The sequence below is a fragment of the Anastrepha obliqua genome, chromosome 3, assembly GCF_027943255.1.
Source record: "Anastrepha obliqua isolate idAnaObli1 chromosome 3, idAnaObli1_1.0, whole genome shotgun sequence".
Taxonomy (NCBI): Eukaryota; Metazoa; Arthropoda; class Insecta; order Diptera; family Tephritidae; genus Anastrepha; species Anastrepha obliqua.
Genome location: NC_072894.1, coordinates 80,209,050 through 80,227,547, shown reverse-complemented (window position 1 = coordinate 80,227,547; position 18,498 = coordinate 80,209,050). Strand labels below are relative to the sequence as shown.

The following is an 18,498-nucleotide window of genomic DNA, read 5'->3' as shown; positions in this document are numbered from 1 at the left end:
GAAAATTCGTCCCAATATTAATTTTTTTTAAGCATTTTATTCCGCGATTTAATATTTTTTTTCATTTTTGTTTAATTCATATAGAAATTATGACATTCATAAAGAAAAAAATGTTTGGTTTTTTGTATTCAGGTCACTGACGCCGATGCTAAAATGCCCGTCGATTGAGAAGCCCCGCTGCGACCTTACTGGAAGAATTTAGTGTACATCCGCCATTTTAAATGATTAAAATAAAAAAAAAATCTAAATTTTTTAATGTATAAATAAACTGTATGCCGATTTTGAAAAAAAAAATATATTGACCTCTTTATTTTAAATAATTTTAATGAAAATCAGGGAAAATATGGCCGTTTACAGGTATCTGCCCCCTTAAGGATTTTGTCGACAAATGAAACATAAGCAATGCTGCTGACTCTAATGCTTCGTTGTGGTCAACGATGAAATAAATATTCAATATATCTATCAAATGTGCAATTTTTAGTCACAGTAGACACAAATAAATGAAACTCAAATAATTATATTTGTTCGCTGTATTTTCTTAACATTCTATAAACAATAAACTCATCTCTCTCTTATTCGAAGTCTTGCCACACGATTTAGAACTACAAGAGGGACATATTAGCTATCACCAACGAACTCGTCATTTGTTCTGGTCTGTTATTTCCGACTTATCAGCGATCTGGAGAATTTAGTTTTTGATATTATATATATATTTTTTTTAAATCAATTCCCAATGCTGAGGGTAAACTCGGGCTTTTAGGCTGAAAAATCAACTTTGATTTCTTCTCTCATGAGAAATGCACCTCTGGCGTTGTTTCTTTCACTCTTGCGTATGTGTACGTACATTATTTGAAGGGTATGGTCTCTTTTGCGCTAGTTTATATCTAAAGCAAAAATGTGCAAATATGTATTAGTAAAAATAATTTTCTATGTATTAGTTTTCATCATTCAATTCTTGCAGGGTAATCGATCGAAGCAGTGGCAGCCAGGCGCACCGCACGAGTTGGGGACAACAGTCTAATCATCATCGTTGATCATTAAACAACGTAAGGCGCGTATAGAAAAGTTAAACAAAAATTAAAGAAAAGAATAGCGTGTAAAAACATACAAATTGAAGTAAAAAGTCGACGAGAAAATTCGTTTTCATTTGTTCAAACAGTGCTAAAAATAAAAGAAGGAAAGCATTATAGAGTATGTATGTATGCATGTAGATATATGTGCATACGTATAACCTCTGAGATCAATCAACCAAATCTGCATTAAAAGAAGAGAAATATCTTAATAAAATAAAATTAAAAAAGGATTTATTTACTGCATGTGAAGACTATTGTGCGTCAGCAGGTGTTAAATATTTGAACATTTTCCAAGAATATTAAGAGCCAAGTGTGTGTGCTAGGTGAAACAAAAAGAACAATTTTCAATTGTCATTTACGCATAATAAAAGTAAAAGTACAGCGTTGAAAAATTGTACCCTCGTTAAAAAAAAAAAATCGACAAATCGAGTTTTAGCTGGAACGCAACGCGTTAATTTTAATAAAAATCTTAACATTTTCCAATGTAGCCATTTGGGGGAACTTAACACGATCGTGGCCGTTTCGCATGTTTCGTGTTAATTTCATAGTAAATTTTATATAGCAATAAATGCATGTATTTGAGTATCTTCACTGTGCACTCGTATTCGAACAGAAAAAGTGAAATTTTTCGCTCAACTATTTATTACAACACAAAATTATTTCCGTACACAACGTTTTTATATCATTTGCCTGCAACTGTGTGCATACAGCATTCAGCAGCAAAAACCGAAAACAAAAATACACAAATATACAAGCGATAAGTCACGCGAGTTTGGAATTTTTTGGTAAGTAGCACATCGATATACAGGGTAAACACTCCTAACAGACATCGCCATTAAACGGACACTTTTGGTCTCCTGCGTCTATTTCCCCGTTTCGAAATCTGAAGAAATGACACTGCGATAAAATATGGTATTTGGGCGGATTAAAAAGGCCATACATTGAGTTTAGAAAATTACTTTTATTCAATTCAAAGTAAAAAAAAAGAATTGAAAATAATACAAAATTAAGAATCTATTTACTTTTGCACGATATGACCACCTCTTGTATTGACTATGGCCTTGATAGGGTCCAGAAACGAATCGCATGTAAACAATACTCTGGCTGTCATTTAGCTAATTAACAGACAGCTGACGCCCGTGCGAGTGGTCTAAAGTTAGTTGCACTTCGAGTGCCGGACCCTGTATAACAAGTCTTAGTTATCGGAACAAATTACCCTCTCTTTATGTAGACAAAAGTTGACTGATGGCGAGTGTCCGCCTAATAGGCCCGTCACAATGGATCCGTTGCTTCCGTTGATGCTACGAATTTGACTGACAGCAAAATAGATTATGTATACATATTTAAATCGAAAGTGTCGCATGCGTACCGTACGTCATGTCGGAATGCACAAAAACTGCCAACTTTCTACTTTTGCCGTACTGCAAGTGCGGCGAAAATGGCAACTGTTTAAAGAGGAGCAATTTTGTATGGCGCAAATTTTTGTCGATGGTATTTTTTATTATATCAAATTAAAAGCAGAAAATAAGTGGAATTTAAATTAACTGAGTCAAATCAGATGCATCCTTATCTTAAAGGGTAGAGGAAAGGTTGGGCTTAACCAAGTAGTCCTGAACAATGAATGCGCGTCCCCATCCCACAATTATGGTCGCACCCACCGTCTACGACTAGCAAAAATTCTATTAAAAATCCTTTTCTTTTCAATAAGCATTAATTTTATAATATATAATATTTCATAATCAACAAAAACCTGTTTATACACAAGGAAATAAAGAGTTTTTTAATCAGAGATGTTATTTTGAAAGAAAAATTATATTTCTTAATATATATGATCAGATGTTTATTTCATTATAAAGAGGAAGGTATGCGGTTAATAGTGGAAAATAACATCAGGCAAATGACCACCACGACCACGTTTACAGGACAATATCCTTTTCATGAAATTTTCCATAATCGAATTGCACAGTGGCTGCCCTATGTCCTCGATAGTCTCACGAATTCCATCTTTGAGGTTTTGAATCGACCCTGAGTTGTTGGCGTAGACCTTCTCTTTCACGTGACCCAAAAAAAAAAAGTCATAAGGTGTTAGATCACAAGATCTCGGGGCCAATTGTGATCACCTCTTTGAGAGATAACACGGTCCAGAAACTTTTCTCGTAAAAGATCAATGGTTTCGTGGTACGTAGCGCCGGCTTGTTGAAAATAAACGTTGTCTAGATCAGTACCATCCAATTCCGGCCATAAAAATCGTTAATCATCTCTCGATAGCGCAATCCATTCACCTGTAACACCTGGTATTGGAAAACCCTTTATAATATTTGCATTCCCGGCAGGAACATCTGTTTGGTTTGTTTGTTTATATGTGTCAATACTTTTATTGTGGCACCACAGTACGTTTTACCCGTCACGTCAGTCAAATGCGCTGCCGCAGCGGGGCAACAGACCCATTGTGACATCTCTATAAGGGAGGTTTAACTGTGCACACCCGCATATAGTTTCTTTTTTTTAATTCTTCCGGTTATATTGAGCAGGTTTACGTCTGGTATAGTTGCTAACTTTTTTAATTGTTGTTGAAAATGTACACTAAAGGTTGACTTGGTTAGAGCGAGCATCTCTTCAGCGTACTAGGGTAGATCAATAAGTCTATGAAAATTAGAAATTAGAAGGAATGATAAATCTAATATTTTGCTTGATAAAAAGCATATTTCATAAGAGAGCACCTCAATTTTCTGATTCATTTGTTGTTGTTGCAACAGTATAAAATATTCCTCATAAATTTTTTGGGAATGCTACCAAAGTGGCAGTTCTTGTGCTATCGGCAGTCATTGGCTCTTCTCTCGAATAGTTTTGATGCCAGAGTAATTTGAAGTGGGAAAAATCGATTTTTTGAGCTCACTCGACATTTTTTTTATGCTAAAAAAGAACTTTTAAACGATCATCTTCTCATATTAAAAACACAAAGCTGTTGGATCAACTTGACGTCGATTTATGGCAAAAGCGACCGCATTTAATGAAGGGCATGCACTTTTCTACCAGACCAATGCAATGGCGCAAAAAGTCCCCAGTCGCAATGGTAAAATTGCACAAATCGGACTACTAATAGCTTTCTTATCCAGCATTTTTTCGAGATTTAGTCTTCTATTTCCCGTTTCGAAATATGAAGAAATGGCACTACGAAAAAATATTTGAGTCGAGTGAAGAAGCTCTCGTTAAAATATGATACCGAACATAATGAAAAGTCCTATGAAACGCGTTGTTTTTTAATTTATATGATTTTAAGTACCAAATTGTTATCTACCAAATTATAACTTATAAGGACTATCATGATGGACTTGACGATCAATTTTGTACATTTGTGTCCATAAAAAATTAAAGAAAAAGTGCTATTCGTTAATTGGAATTTATATGATCGCCTTTGACATGACTGATCCATGCGAAGAAGAGCCTTCTTCTGCACATCAAAAGTCTAGTATATACTGACCTTGGACAATATAAGTAAAATGCCACCTACAGAAAGTCGGATATCTGAAAAGTCTGCATCTGCTGACCGTTAAGGCCATTGCTCGGTTGAAATGCAGTGTGTAAGGTTGTCTCTCATCCAATATTGGCCGCCGTGTAGCTTTGTGTGATTGCGGAGCATATGAAATATTTACGCTCTCTCGTCGAGATGCCATTTTTTGGCGAATTTTCAATTAACCTTGACGATATGGTTCAAAAACACCCATACCAAAGCGACTAGCGAACGTCATGACTCATGGTCAGTGGGCACATTACTTTTTAAGCATACAAACGTACATAAATATCGATTCGCATGTCTAAATCTCCGAGTGACCACTCTGTTAAGTAAATTCGATCATTTGTTCCACTTACGAATTTTTCAGTATAAAAAGTTTTTCCTCAGAATAGTATCAGTAGAGTGATTTAATGGCTGTCTGACTAGCTAAGAATATAGTGATTGTTTGGAGGTTCCGAAAAATATTGTTCAGAGCGCAGCTTCTGATTTTAGTTTGGAACGTCGCATCGTTGTAAATATCTATACTTAGAGTTAGCGTACTAAATCATCTTTCCATTCGTTCCTGACCGGAGTTGATTAGTTTGGTCTCCCTATTTTATTATTGACTTGAGTCTTGACTGCATAGTAGCTTGCCGGAATTTTTACATATACCTATTTATGTATATAGGTTGGTAGGCAGAAGGTTATGTACGGGCTTTTATGGGCGCTCAGGCGGAAATGATGGGCTTGGTATTTAGGGTGGAGTTCATCGTGGACATTATTTAATGTAACCAACTTTAGACCGCTCGCGCAGCTGATGAACGGGCATCAGTTGTCTGTTAGTTGGCTAAATGACAGTCCAGAGTATTGTTTACAAGAGCGCCGAAGTATTTTGCCGAGAGTAAACGCGAAAAAAGAATATCAGTAATGGATTTCAAACGTAATTGTGTGATTGCATTATATTTGGCTGGAAAATCACAACCAGCGATCGTTCGTAAGATAAAGTACCTTAAAGAGCACCTTAGAGTAAATCAAGTTTTTATTTATCGCACCATTACTCGTTACAATCATACTCGTAGCATCGCGAAACGTCATGGAGGTGGTAATCAAAAGACTGCAACGTCACGTGAAATGGTTCAAAAAGTGAAGAAGCGACTTGAGTGAAATCCCCGACGAAGTGCCAATCAAATGTGAAAGAACTGAAAATATCTGACCGTAGCGTCCGCCGCATACTGAAAAATGACTTCTAAGTCAAGCTTTACAATATTCAAAAGGCGCATGATCTTATTGGGAATGCGAAATATTATTGGGAAATTATTCTCCAGGGGCAGACAAACATTTCGGTGGCAAACCATGAACGTTTCAACAGGACTCGGCACCGTCTCACAAAGCTCGAGTGAATCAAGAATGGCTAAAAATCCACGTTCGGCACTTCATGGCATCCACACCATGGCTTTCAACTTCACCAGACGCGAATCCGATGGATTATTCTCTTTGGGCCAAAAGCAAAAGGTGGTCATATAGAGCAAAAGTAGATCGATTTTTAGTTTTGTATTATTTACAGACATTTTTACTTTGAATTGAATAAAAGATTGCTCTCCGTATAGATGAATGGACGAACCGCGCTCGCGCCGTTTCGCGAATGGGTTGTTCGTCAATCCCTATACGGAGCTTCCCTCTTAGTTCATGGTGGGTTAAATTCCTAAATAGAATCTAACCACCATTTAAGCCCCATCCCCGCGGCAAGGAGACCAACATGAAAAATTCGCAATATTTTTCATGCATTATTTTTTTCGTTGATTTTTTATAAAAATATATATCATTGTATAAATCAAATGTTACAACTTTGTACGAAATTCAAAAACTTGTATAAAATTGCAAAAAATTACTATCAAAATTTTAAATTTTTTAATCGGAATTTTTATATAAAAAGATCTGATGACTAATTTTGTGGCACCTTGTATGTATACATGTGTACGTACCTATATACCAAGTTTCCCTGATAGAAGCATACAAAACACAAAAATTCGGTTATAAAATTGTATGTCAATGAAATACTCGGTAATATGCCGAAGAGACCTGTTTACTACTTAAACTTCGTTAGAGTTTTATTTCAACATGAAGAGTATAAATTAACGAGTGTCATTCAGACAAGTTAAGTCTATAAGCGGGGAAATGCTTTAGCTTTCTACGTGACGGATTATTATCTTGGCCTCGAGTGGCCTGTGACAATTCTCAGACAAGTAGAATTTAATACTACTGTGTCCAAAAAATAAGGTGACATTTGATTTTAAACTGCGCGCTTTGAAGGATTAGGAGAATTCTTTTTTTTTTTAGGTTGGTAGTACTGTGAGTGACATCTATGTCAAATTTCATGTGAAATATTCATTTACTGTTTGAGATACGCGTCGTTTTGTGAGCTGCTAAAAGTGAGTTTCTCGTTTTTTGCAATGTCGAAATTTGTTGAGCAAAGAATTTGCATTAAATTTTGTTTGCGGAATCAATTTTCGGATACGTTGAGGATGGTGCAGAAAGCCTTTGGTGATGAGGCTATGTCTAAAAAAAATGTTTACAAGTGGTATAGTGAGTTCCAAGCCGGTCGTGAACGTGTCGAAGACGAAGAGCGTCCTGGGCGACCATCAACCTCAACTGACGAAGCTCACGTCCAACAAATCAAAGATTTGGTGTTGAAAAACCGTCGATTAACGATTAGAGACCTTGCTGATGATGTTGGCATATCGAAAGGCTCAGTCAATACCATTTTGAAGGATGTTTTGGGCCTCAAGCGCGTCAAATCTCGACTGGTACCGAAAACATTGAATTTTTTGGACTCGTAATTCGTGATCATTTCATCAAAAACTCAACCCATATCGTTCCGCAACCACCGTATTCACCTGATCTGGCACCGTGCGACTTCTGGCTGTTCAGCAGGCTCAAAAGACCGCTCCGGGGACACCGTTTTGACACGATAGAGGAGATTCAAGCCGCAACGAAGACGGAACTGAAGGCCATCCCGGAAAGTGACTACAACCAGTGTTTCGAAAATTGGAAAAAACGTTGGCATAAGTGCATTGTGTCGGGAGGGGATTACTTTGAAGGGGATGAAATTGATTTGGAAGAATAAATAAATAATTTTCAAAATAAATACAATGTCACCTTATTTTTTGGACACAGTAGTATAATATTTCTTTGCGACTTCAGACTTGCCTCATCAACTTCAATTGACGCTTACTACTTACCAAACAACAAAGTACTACTTTTATACTGTATTTGCATAAATACGAGCATGTACAGTTCGACTATTTGTGATGAGATTACGCTCTATACAATCGCTTTTCTTATTAGTGACGGCTTTAAAGTCCAAATCGCATGTGATCGTTGTGACTCAGGCAAAGTTAATACCCATACAAAATGCAGACGCCTTAATTCGTTAAATTGATCGCTTAATTGAAAATGCCAATAAACTGGAGTACATTCATATGGGCGTACATGTGTGTGTACATATGTATGTATATGCACTTTCCTCTACATACAGATGTAAAGACCTCGTTGAAGTTTATTTGGGCGAGTTGCTTATATTTTTAAAGATTTCGTTGTCATGAATTGTTTGTTGATAGTAGTGATGTCTTATTGAGTGCACGATCCCTGCAAAGACTTCTGAATTGTTAAGCTAAATATTGAGGGAGAAACAAGAAACTCGCCAAGAAATGTAAACAAACATTTTTTGGGTATCTTAAAAAAAAATTGGGGAATCCCCACAGAGGTACCACAATATTTATTATTGCGAATTTTTGGAGTAGTGTGGCGAAAATTATGGTGTAATAGAGATGAGGACATAGAATAGTCGAAAATCGTATGCGTACAGGGTCCGGCACTCGAAGTGTAACCAATTAAAAAAGGTATAAATTTAGTTAGGAAAATTACTTTTATTTAGTTCAACGTAAAAATTGTGTGAAAATAATACAAAATTAAGAATCAATTTTGCTCGATATGACCACCTTTTGCCTTGCCTTTGGCCTTGAGACGGTCCAGCAACGAATCGCAAGCTGCCCGAATGTGACTTGCAGGTATTTTGGCTCACTCGCGGACAATGGCTTTTTTCAGCGCGTCAAGGCTGGTGCATCTTTTAGTACGGACCTTGCTCTCCAAAATGACCCAAAGAGAATAATTCGAGTCATTGTGTGGACGTTATGAAGTTCGGAACGTTGATTTTTAGCCATTCTTGATTCACTCGAGCTTTGTGAGACGGTGCCGAGTCCTGTTGAAACGTTCATGGTCTGCTACCGAAATTTTGGTTTGCCCACGGCTTCAAAGCAACCTCCAGAATACTTTCCCGATAATATTTCGCATTTACCTTGACACCAGGCTCGATGAAAACGATTGGAGATCACCCGTCTGCGGTTACAGCGGCCCAAACCATTACCTGTGGCTGGAGCTGCCTCGTGGTGGCCAATCGATGACTCTAATTCTCGTATGTACGGTCGGTCAAATAAACCCCATCATTTTGAGAAAATGGGCGATGAAATTGGCTTTCGGCCAAGCGGAGCAACTCCTCGGCTCCCTCAAGTCTGACTTGTTGCTGCTTTCGTATGAGATCATACGCCTTTTGTATCTTGTAAGGCTTGACTTTGTTTCACCCCTGGAGCTGCGGATGAGTTAGTGCGTGACTCCCATACCATAGTGCCTAGGCTCGAAATCCCGGGCTGGAAACACCAAATGATAGGAACACCGAATAGTAGGCACACACCAACTCATTCGGCGACGGTGGCCGTTTTCCCTATACAGCTCTAAAAACCCCGAAGCTTGATACTGAAATACTCTATCGGGGTTCTAAATAGGGATACATACAACATATATGTATTTGTATTAAAAAAATATATTTACATAATCTAACATGTCAAAGAGTGAATAGCTTCATGAAGTTCATGAATGGGAATACTATATTTTGGAAATTATTATAAATTACTACCGAAACTTTGAGTTAGTGCTTTAAGCATAAAGCAAAAGGCGTTTATTCTTGGCCCTTTCACTAGTGGCCAGATTTGTGGCCATCTTCAAGCCCAGAGTTGTATGCTCTTGACTATTACTTTTGGGGCGCAGTTGAAGCAAAGATAGTCTCACAGTATTAAATTCGTTCTGAAGACCACCATCACGAAAGTGATGACTATAATATAAATACAAAAAAGAGCTGGCTCGTGTGTGCAGGTGCTTCGTCGCATTTGCATGCTCTATAATAGTGAGATGTGAGTTTTGATACCAGTATATATGCAAATATAGTCCTATTAATCCTTTAAGGAAGAAAATGGTTATCGGTTTCGGGAATCGCGTTTTTCAAGATGAGGGGCTGAATGCAGAGATCTGTATTCGATCTTAGTACTAGGGCTGTCAGTTAGCCTCCAGGCAAGCTTTGCAACAGTATTTCCTCTATGTTTTCTAGATGTTAAGGTTATCTCGCCTTTTCTTGGCCGTTAAAGCGTCGTTTGCGAAAGTAAGACGCATCACGAATAGGTGAGATTAGCATTTGAATTGAGAGGTTATAAGCACAGCACATCCCACACTCCACTTCACTTTTAAGTTTAATAATATTTCCGGTTTATCTGGATGACCCTTTACAAGTATGTACTTACAAGTACTAGCATTAGCAATATGAAAAATACGGCTCTTTATGGTAAATACATATATATGTATGGATGTATGTATATACATAAGTAACTCTTGTTACCAACTAACCTGTTCGATGCGTAATTCAGGTGCTTCAGACGTTTTATCGCGAAATCGTTAAGAATTCTCTTAGACTGATACTTAAAGGGTATTAGATGCTATAAATAAGTCTTATGAATGTACTTAGTAACATTACTGACATTTTTACAATCTACTATTAGTAGTGTATTATATTTTAAGAGCTGATAACAAAGTTGTATAAACGATAAGATTAAAACTAGCAAAAGCAATAAAATGCAAAAATATTGACATTGGATTTAAACTGTGTGCTTCATGAACCGGGTCTCAGTCAAGTGTGCGCAAATTTTTTTAATATTTTCAAAAATATAGTATTTTGTTATTTTGCATTTGAAAATAAAGGGTTTTTTAATAAGAGGTGTTATTTTGATATTCAAAGACCACGCTTACAGGACAATATCCTTTTTATGAAATTTTCCATAGCCGAATTGCAAAGTGGCTGCCCTATGTCCTCGGTAGCCTCACGAATGTCGAATTCCATCTTTGAGGTCTTGAATCAACCCTTGGCTGTTGGCGTAGATCTTCTCTTTCACGTGGCCCCAAAGAAAAAGGTCACAAGGTGTTAAATCACAAGATCTCGGTGGCCAATGGTGATCACATCTTCGAGAGACTAAACGGTCCGGAAACTTTTCCCGTAAAAGATCAATGTTTCGTTGCTTGTGTGGCACGTAGCGCCGTCTTGTTGAAAATAAACGTTGTCTAGATCAATGCCATTCAATTCCGGCCATAAAAAATCGTTAATCATTTCTCGATAGCGCAATCCATTTACCTGTAACACCTGTTATTGGAAAATCCTATATATGTGATTTAGATGGAATTCACTGAACTCGTCCTTTGTGGCTCAAATGCGGGGGCACTTAGTGCAAACTCTTAGTTAAGCAAAGCAAATCGCGTCTGAAGAATCTCCCGTGAATTTTTGTCGCTTTTATTATTGTCGCTATTAATTAATATTAATATTACTAAAATTAATGATAGGAAATTATCTCTTCTTCTTCTTAATTGGCGCGATAATCGCTTACGCGAGTTTAACAAAGCGCGCCAGTCGTTTCATTCCAACAAAATTTCTGTTTTGTATTATCATTTTAAGTTCTCAAGCCATTAAAAACACCCTTTACTTGGAAATTTGGTACAGCCATTCTCAGCCCGATGCGAAGGCACCGAATATTTTAACCCGTAGAGTGTAACGGAATTTTACAAATTTTTCAAATAATTATTTGTGTTATTATTATAATTTGTGTCGTATTGGCGTAGTGCTTCTATTTTTTGATTTTTTGTACGAAAAATGTATCACAAGTTTGCCATACAAATTTTAATAATAATAAACCTTAAAAAGAAAGAAAACAGAGTCCGCTAGGCAAATGGTGAGAAAAATGGATAAAAGCAACAATGTTCGTCGAATCGACCCTGATAGCCCGTTAAGGTATTTGCTCGAACGTATTTTTTTTTTGGTTTTTTTCCTTATTCATTCCTCTCGGGAGCATAGGGCCTCGACAAGACTCCGTCTTGCGTTGGCTTCGTTAATCTATTTTTGGTTTCTGACAGTGTAGGTGATTAGCCTGCCGCTACCCGACCTAAATAGTGGGAATGTCCACCTGTCGTTAGGAATAACGCCCTCTTACTTCTTGAAGCGCCATCTGTGTTTCACATTTTTTTGCCAGAAGGATTGTACAGATGGTTGAGGACTTCGCTAAGTTTGATGTGTTCTGCGCTATTACCGCGGTCGACCGCTTCCTCTTACTGGCGCCACTGATGCATTGTGTAACTGCTGTCGGTTTTGCCACATTGCAAATAATGCGCTGACTATTGCGCGGGAGGAAGGATGGAAAGGATAAGTTTGCGTGGGATTTTGCCCTCAACCCTTTGGGATGGCAGGCTAGTGCAGTTACGCAAGACTACCGAGGCTTCGAACGCATATTTGGCACTATTATCTACACCGCACGAAAAAATTATAAGACCGAGACGAAAAGTTTTGTCTGAATTTGAGCAGGGACAAATTTTAGCATAGAAAGAGAGGCCCTTGAAAGCGAGAGAGTGCCTAAAAATTAAAAAAAAAAAATGCACAACTGTGTACTTCTACTTGAAAGAAAAGTACGAATGTACCAAGAGAAGTGGTAGAAAACCAAAGGTTAGCACCAGAGATATTCGGGAAATCACACGTTTCGCTATAAATAAATCAAATAGCCCTGCTGAAATTAAACACACCCTTAATTTGGAAGTTACTACATCGTATGCTAAAAATTTTGCAAGCGGCTGCTAGTCCAGAATATGTAAAAACGAATATTTAAGCCTAAGTTAACCACAAAAGTACCAATTTTGGAAAAGGAATGGGAAGGAGGAATACTTTCCGACGCAAACAAATATAATCTGGATGGATCAGAGAGTTCCCAAATGTATTGGTATGACAAACGGAAGAAAGAGAAGGAGAGAATGGGTCGTTATTTCGGACGGGTTCTGTCATGTGCCTGGGAGGATGGTTCCATGTGTAGAAGTCCACGTAAGTGGGGAAAGTTACTGATCGCCATTCACTTGGGAGTGGCCAGGACGATTCTTCTGCATATGGTTCAAGCAGCTCACAACGTCCGGGATTAGCCCACGTATCCTCTGGGTAGCTTCCGAACACCCATTCGGGAGTGAGCTAACGTGAGAAGGCGAAGCATTCCAGGATAGCTGGTTGTGCGTTGGGTTTGGGACCCGCCACTTAAAAACTCCCCCCAATGAAAACATCAACAAAGCCTCGGATGAGAGAATCGACACACACCATCTTTTCGTCGATTTCAAAGCTGCATTCGACAGTACTGTATGCCGCGATGTCTGAATTTGGTATCCCCACAAAACTAATACGGCTTTGCAAGATGATATTGACATCATCGGCCTTAACAACCGCGCTGTTAGTTCTGCCTTCTCCAAACTGGATAAGGAGGCAAAGCGAATGGGTCTGGTGGTGAACGAGGACAAAACGAAGTATCTCCTGTCTTCAAACAAACAGTCGGCGCACTCGCGTATCGGCACCCACGTCACTGTTGACAGTTATGATTTGTTGGCTGGGTCATATCGTCCGAATGGACACAAACGCTCCGGCTTTGAAAGTATTCGATGCGGTACTAGCTGGTGGTAGAAGAGGAAGAGGAAGGCCTCCTCTGCGTTGGAAAGATCAGGTGGAGAAGGACTTGGCTTCACTTGGTGTGTCCAACTGGCGCCGGTTAGCATGAGAAAGAAACGACTGGCGCGCTTTTTTAAACTCGGCCAAAATCGCGTAAGCGGTTATCGCGCCAATTAAGAAGAGAAGAAGTTCTGTCATTTTTTGGACAGCCATTAGTGTCAAAGGAAAAGCGCCTATACTTATATGTTTCATATCCACAAAAATGAGTATTGTGAAGTACATAAAACTTCTTGACGAAGTACCTTGTACTTTTTTTTATGATAATTTCGGTAGGAGTGGATTTTCCAGCCCGACACGCAGCTGATTACGCTTCTAAAGTAACAAAAGGGTTTTTAGCAACGAAAAAAATACTTATTGATTGCAGCCATGACCTTATCGGTCTTACTTTCTTAATCGGCTTTCACAAATGGAGGAAGTTTTATAGCGCTTAGAGCCTTAAAAGTGCGATTAATGTCGAATGGTCAAAAATTGAGAAAAATATTTTAAGAAACTTAATTAAACCGATGTCACGACGACTTCAACAAGCCATAATCAAAGGGCTAAGCTCTCAATTATAAAATAATCCCATGAATTCTATTTGTTTACTTTAAATGGAACATAATAATATAGGTTTTCTACTTTTTCCGTTCTATAGATTTTACTTTTCTTAATAATTGATTTAAGTTTCGCGAAATGTGTTCTTATTTCAGGATATTTTAAAAATTAACATTGATCATTAAAAGTTTAAATATTAAAAACATAAATTGTTTTAATCGAAAAAAATTGTTTGTTTATCGTAAATTAAAAGTTACAAGTGCAGTAGAATTTTTTTATATTTTTCTGAAAAAAAAACTAAAATTTGTACATGACAATAAACTACCTTTAATAGAATTTTGTTTTATTTAATTGTCCGTAGGAGAATTTTTTTATCTTTTCCACTGCTACAGTGGCCCAACGCCTTAAACCCTGCCGATGCTGATGGAGCTTATCTTACCCATATCACAATACATATGGTAATGTTAATGGTTGTACGGGTTAGGCTAAGACCTTTATGCACTGTGACCAGATTAATCTATTGTGCGCCCCTAATTACTTAATTATAATCATTTAGTATACCGAAGAATAGAACCAGCTCCTTAGGAGGGAGCAATAGTTGGTCTTCCTCCTCTAGTACATAGGTACAGGCCCAGGATTCTGTGTCTCCTGTGGCCTAATGCCTCACAGTTGGCGATTAAGTGTTCCATGGACTCCTCTTCATCACAGCAGAACCTGCATGATCTTGTACTAGATAATCCTATTGTGTTAAAGTGTTTATTACAGGCAAAGTGACCTGTAAGTGCTCCACAGAGTAATCTTAGGCCCTTTTTATCTAGGGTTAGAGCTGATTTTACACTGTTGGCATTGAAGTTCAAAAATTTTTTGGAGTGATTAAGGCCGCTTGTGCCGTTCCAGTGTTCACTCATTTTTGTTTGGATCCATTTTTTGGTTTCCTGTTTTATATTATTTTTGTTAAAGCCGATAACTGGGGTTGGTGCAATAAATAGCCCTTCTACCCCTTTTTTGGCATAAAAGTCTGCCTTCTCGTTTCCTGCGTGTCCCTCATGTCCTGGTACCCAAATCAGTGAGACCTGATTATGAGTGGCCAGTGCGTTGAGTGCATTGTTACACTCTTTTAGGACTTTTGACTTGAATGTGAAGCTATGCAAGGCTTTGAGAACCGATTGGCTGTACGAAAATATTTTAACTTTTAAATTCTCGAACCCTCTTTTGCATATGATTTCCACTGTTTCCATTATGGCGAAGAGCTCCGCATGAAAAATCGAGGTATCTGTATTTTTATTGTAAGGGATTTGTGTGCTCTAGGCCCAACTATTGCTGCTCCTACTCCTGTGTAATAAATATACAATACATACATACAATATAAAATACTTCATGTGTCTCAAAATATTCTACCGATTTTTTACAGTGTAAAATCTTTCTATGGAAAAGTTTAGGTTTTTGATATATTTAAAGGTATTGGTATTTTGAATGAAGATTATTTGTGAGTGTCCAGTAATTTTAGTTTTAGTTGTTTTAGTGGTAAATCGTCGGAAAGCTAACATCTGAAATATATTATAGATGAGTGATTCACAAGGTGTCATAAATTTTAAAAAGATTACAAATATTTTTGAGTGATTCATAAGAAGAAGAAGAGGATTCATAGCAAACGACAGTTTAAAACGTGTGAAAATTTATGATGATATGACTGTTATTAAACCTAGTGAATCACCAGAGTTCTTCTTAACGGCTTCCGTGTAATAGAACTCGGTGCGGTCTGACTGTGTTTAGGATAGCTTATATTTTCTTTGTTTCCATTATAGACAAGGTGGCGCAAAATTAGTCACCCTATCGTAAGATTTATAACTTTGCAAAAAGCGTGGTACGACAATCATATTTGACACCTGTGAAATAGGCAGCTGCCGCTTACAAACAGACAAGCAATGGAAAGGTTAAAATAAAGATTATTATCATTCATGGTTTTTTTTTGTTTAGCAAGAAAGTGATTCAAATGCAAAATAGGATGATTAATTTTGCACCACCTTGAATATGTATCTACATATTTACATTAGGTCAATATCAGTCCAAAGTAAATTGCTTTGTGTTATTTACCGATTTAAGATCCCAGCGGATGAAAACAACCGAATAACAACAACATTCACAGGTGCAGATGACGTTATTCGGGTATTATATTTTAGAAAATATTTTTAATAGCCTGATGTTTATGGTATTTATTTTTATTTGAACCTTTCCTGAACATTTTCGCTTTTAAATTCTGATTCTTTCATATGTTCCTTTTCTGAGGAAACTAAAAATATTTATTGATTACATAAATGATTTGATTTCCCTGGTGAGAGTGCATTACATCTTGAGTACCGATTTACGAGTACAGATTTTACTGATAATGCAAATGAAATTCTATTATCAATATTATTCCTGGATTTTTCAGTTCTCAGTAATCAGTTTTTTCAGTAATCAGTAAAACTTTATTGGTTATGCCAACTAAATTGCGATATCAGCAAAAAATTATATTTACTGAATTTTTGCTGTTACTGCAAAGTGCCCATCTATGGCAATTAAGCAAGCCAGTGATTTTTTTAGCTTTCTTTGATGATGGGGTAGCACCTACTGATATGAAAATAAAAATGTTTTTGAAAATACTTAAAAGCTTTTAAAAATTTTACATTAACAACTTAAAAGCCAAGCCGTTGAAAGAAATTTCTTGTTGTATTCTATGTACATAAAAGTATTTATAATGTTATTCATCGCCAAATCATTATTTCAAGAGATATTAGTTGATTAAGGCATACACCATTTCCTGGTACATTTTTGGGTTTTAAGTTCAAATTGAAATAATAAGCATTAAGACGAGCATTCAGCTTGGGGACCTACAACTACAGCTGAAAACATCATCCTTCCACCAGAATTTGACGAAAAGCTTCGAAATGGAAAGGCAAACGGCGAAGACTCTATAGCGGCTGAAATCCTGAAAGAAGGTAGTGGGGAGTTACATAAGTGCCTTCACCATTTAATAATGGACGTATGGGAAAAAGAGTCCATACCAGAAAGGTGATAAGAGAGTATGCGATAACTGCCGTGCTTTCTTACTGCTTAACACGGCCTACAAGCTCTTCACAAATATTCATCGAAGATATGCCGAAAACTACCAATGTGGTTTTCGTAGAAGCAAGTCTACAATCGACCAATGTTTTGTTCTTAGCCAAATGTTTGAAAAACACTATGAATACGGGTCAGATGTTCACTGCCTGTTCGTTAATTTCAAACAAGCCTTCGACAGTGTTAAAAGAGATAGTATCCAGAACATACTGCTTATTCTTGGAATACCTGCCAAACTAATAAGGCTCGTTGGAGCAACGCTCATAAATACACAAGCAAAAGTGATCATTCAAGAGCAGCTCACAGAGTCGTTCTCTATTGAATTAGGTGTAAAACAAGGTGATGCCTTATCAACAGTCATATTGAATTTGATGCTGTAGTTTGGCGTAAGGGAAGTCAACAAAGGTGGTGCCTTGATAACTAAAATAACCCAAATTTGTGCTTATGCAGATGATATCGCTATTCCCTCAGGAAATTGGAATGATTTAAAAGAAATTTTCTTAAAAATTAACAAAATTGCGAACAGTATTGGCCTTTTTGTAAACGAGGGCAAAACCAAATATCTGTTGAAGTCGAGGCGGCCTGCACATATGCAAAATTTCCATGTGGGAGCCTATACTTTTGAAACAGTGCAGCAATTTAAGTACCAAGGAGTTATGTGCGCATGTAGCGGTGATTCAATTTTCGGAGTCAGGGATCGCATCAACGCCGCCAACAAAGCGTATTACGCCACCTTAACTTGTTCAAGTCCCGGCTTTTGTCTAAAATTACAAAGTTAACTATGTACAAGACCCTTATTCGACCAATCCTAACGCAGGGTTGTGAGGTATGAACTCTAAAGAAAAAGTTTAAGAAAGATGTTTGGCCTAATAAGAATGGATGATGGTACCTACTGAATTCAATTGAACTCTGAACTGAACGATCTAACTCACATCGAGACAGTTGTACGTTTTGCTAAAGCGCAGCGCATAAGTTGGCTAGGTCATGTGATCTGTATGACTGCTGACTGTACCGTGAAGAAAGCCTTGACAGGAACTCTAATGGGCCTGAAGGCTAAAGGCAGACCGAGGAACCGTTGGAACACGATCTTAAGAGGTTGCGAATACGTAACTACGAAGCAACAGCTCAAGATAGACCACTTTCGAGGAGCATTTTGAAGGAAGCTTTGACGAAGTTCAAACTGAGCAGGTTTTTCCCATTATAGATGTCTGTTTTGCGCATTTTATTCTTCATCCCCAAGCTTTCCGAAAGTATGTGTGAGAAAAGTGCGAAAAATTAACACTTTTGCAAATCTCATACAACTCGTGGAGAATTACCCAACTTCGTCTTCGGCTTCGTTTGGGTGTCAATTCGGTTTCCGAACTTTGGTCGAACATTTTTTTTTAATTTTTCGTTCAAAA

General features: G+C 37.5%; 1 protein-coding gene across 1 annotated transcript in view; it reads left to right on the top strand.

Moving 5' to 3' along the window:
- The first annotated feature begins 1,012 nt into the window (after positions 1-1,012).
- Positions 1,013-18,498, top strand: part of LOC129241860 (putative phospholipase B-like lamina ancestor) — an 86,665-nt gene continuing 69,179 nt past the window's right edge. The window contains exon 1 of the mRNA XM_054878400.1: positions 1,013-1,858. The gene's annotated coding sequence lies outside the window, so the exon portion shown is untranslated. The remainder of the gene's footprint in view (positions 1,859-18,498) is intronic.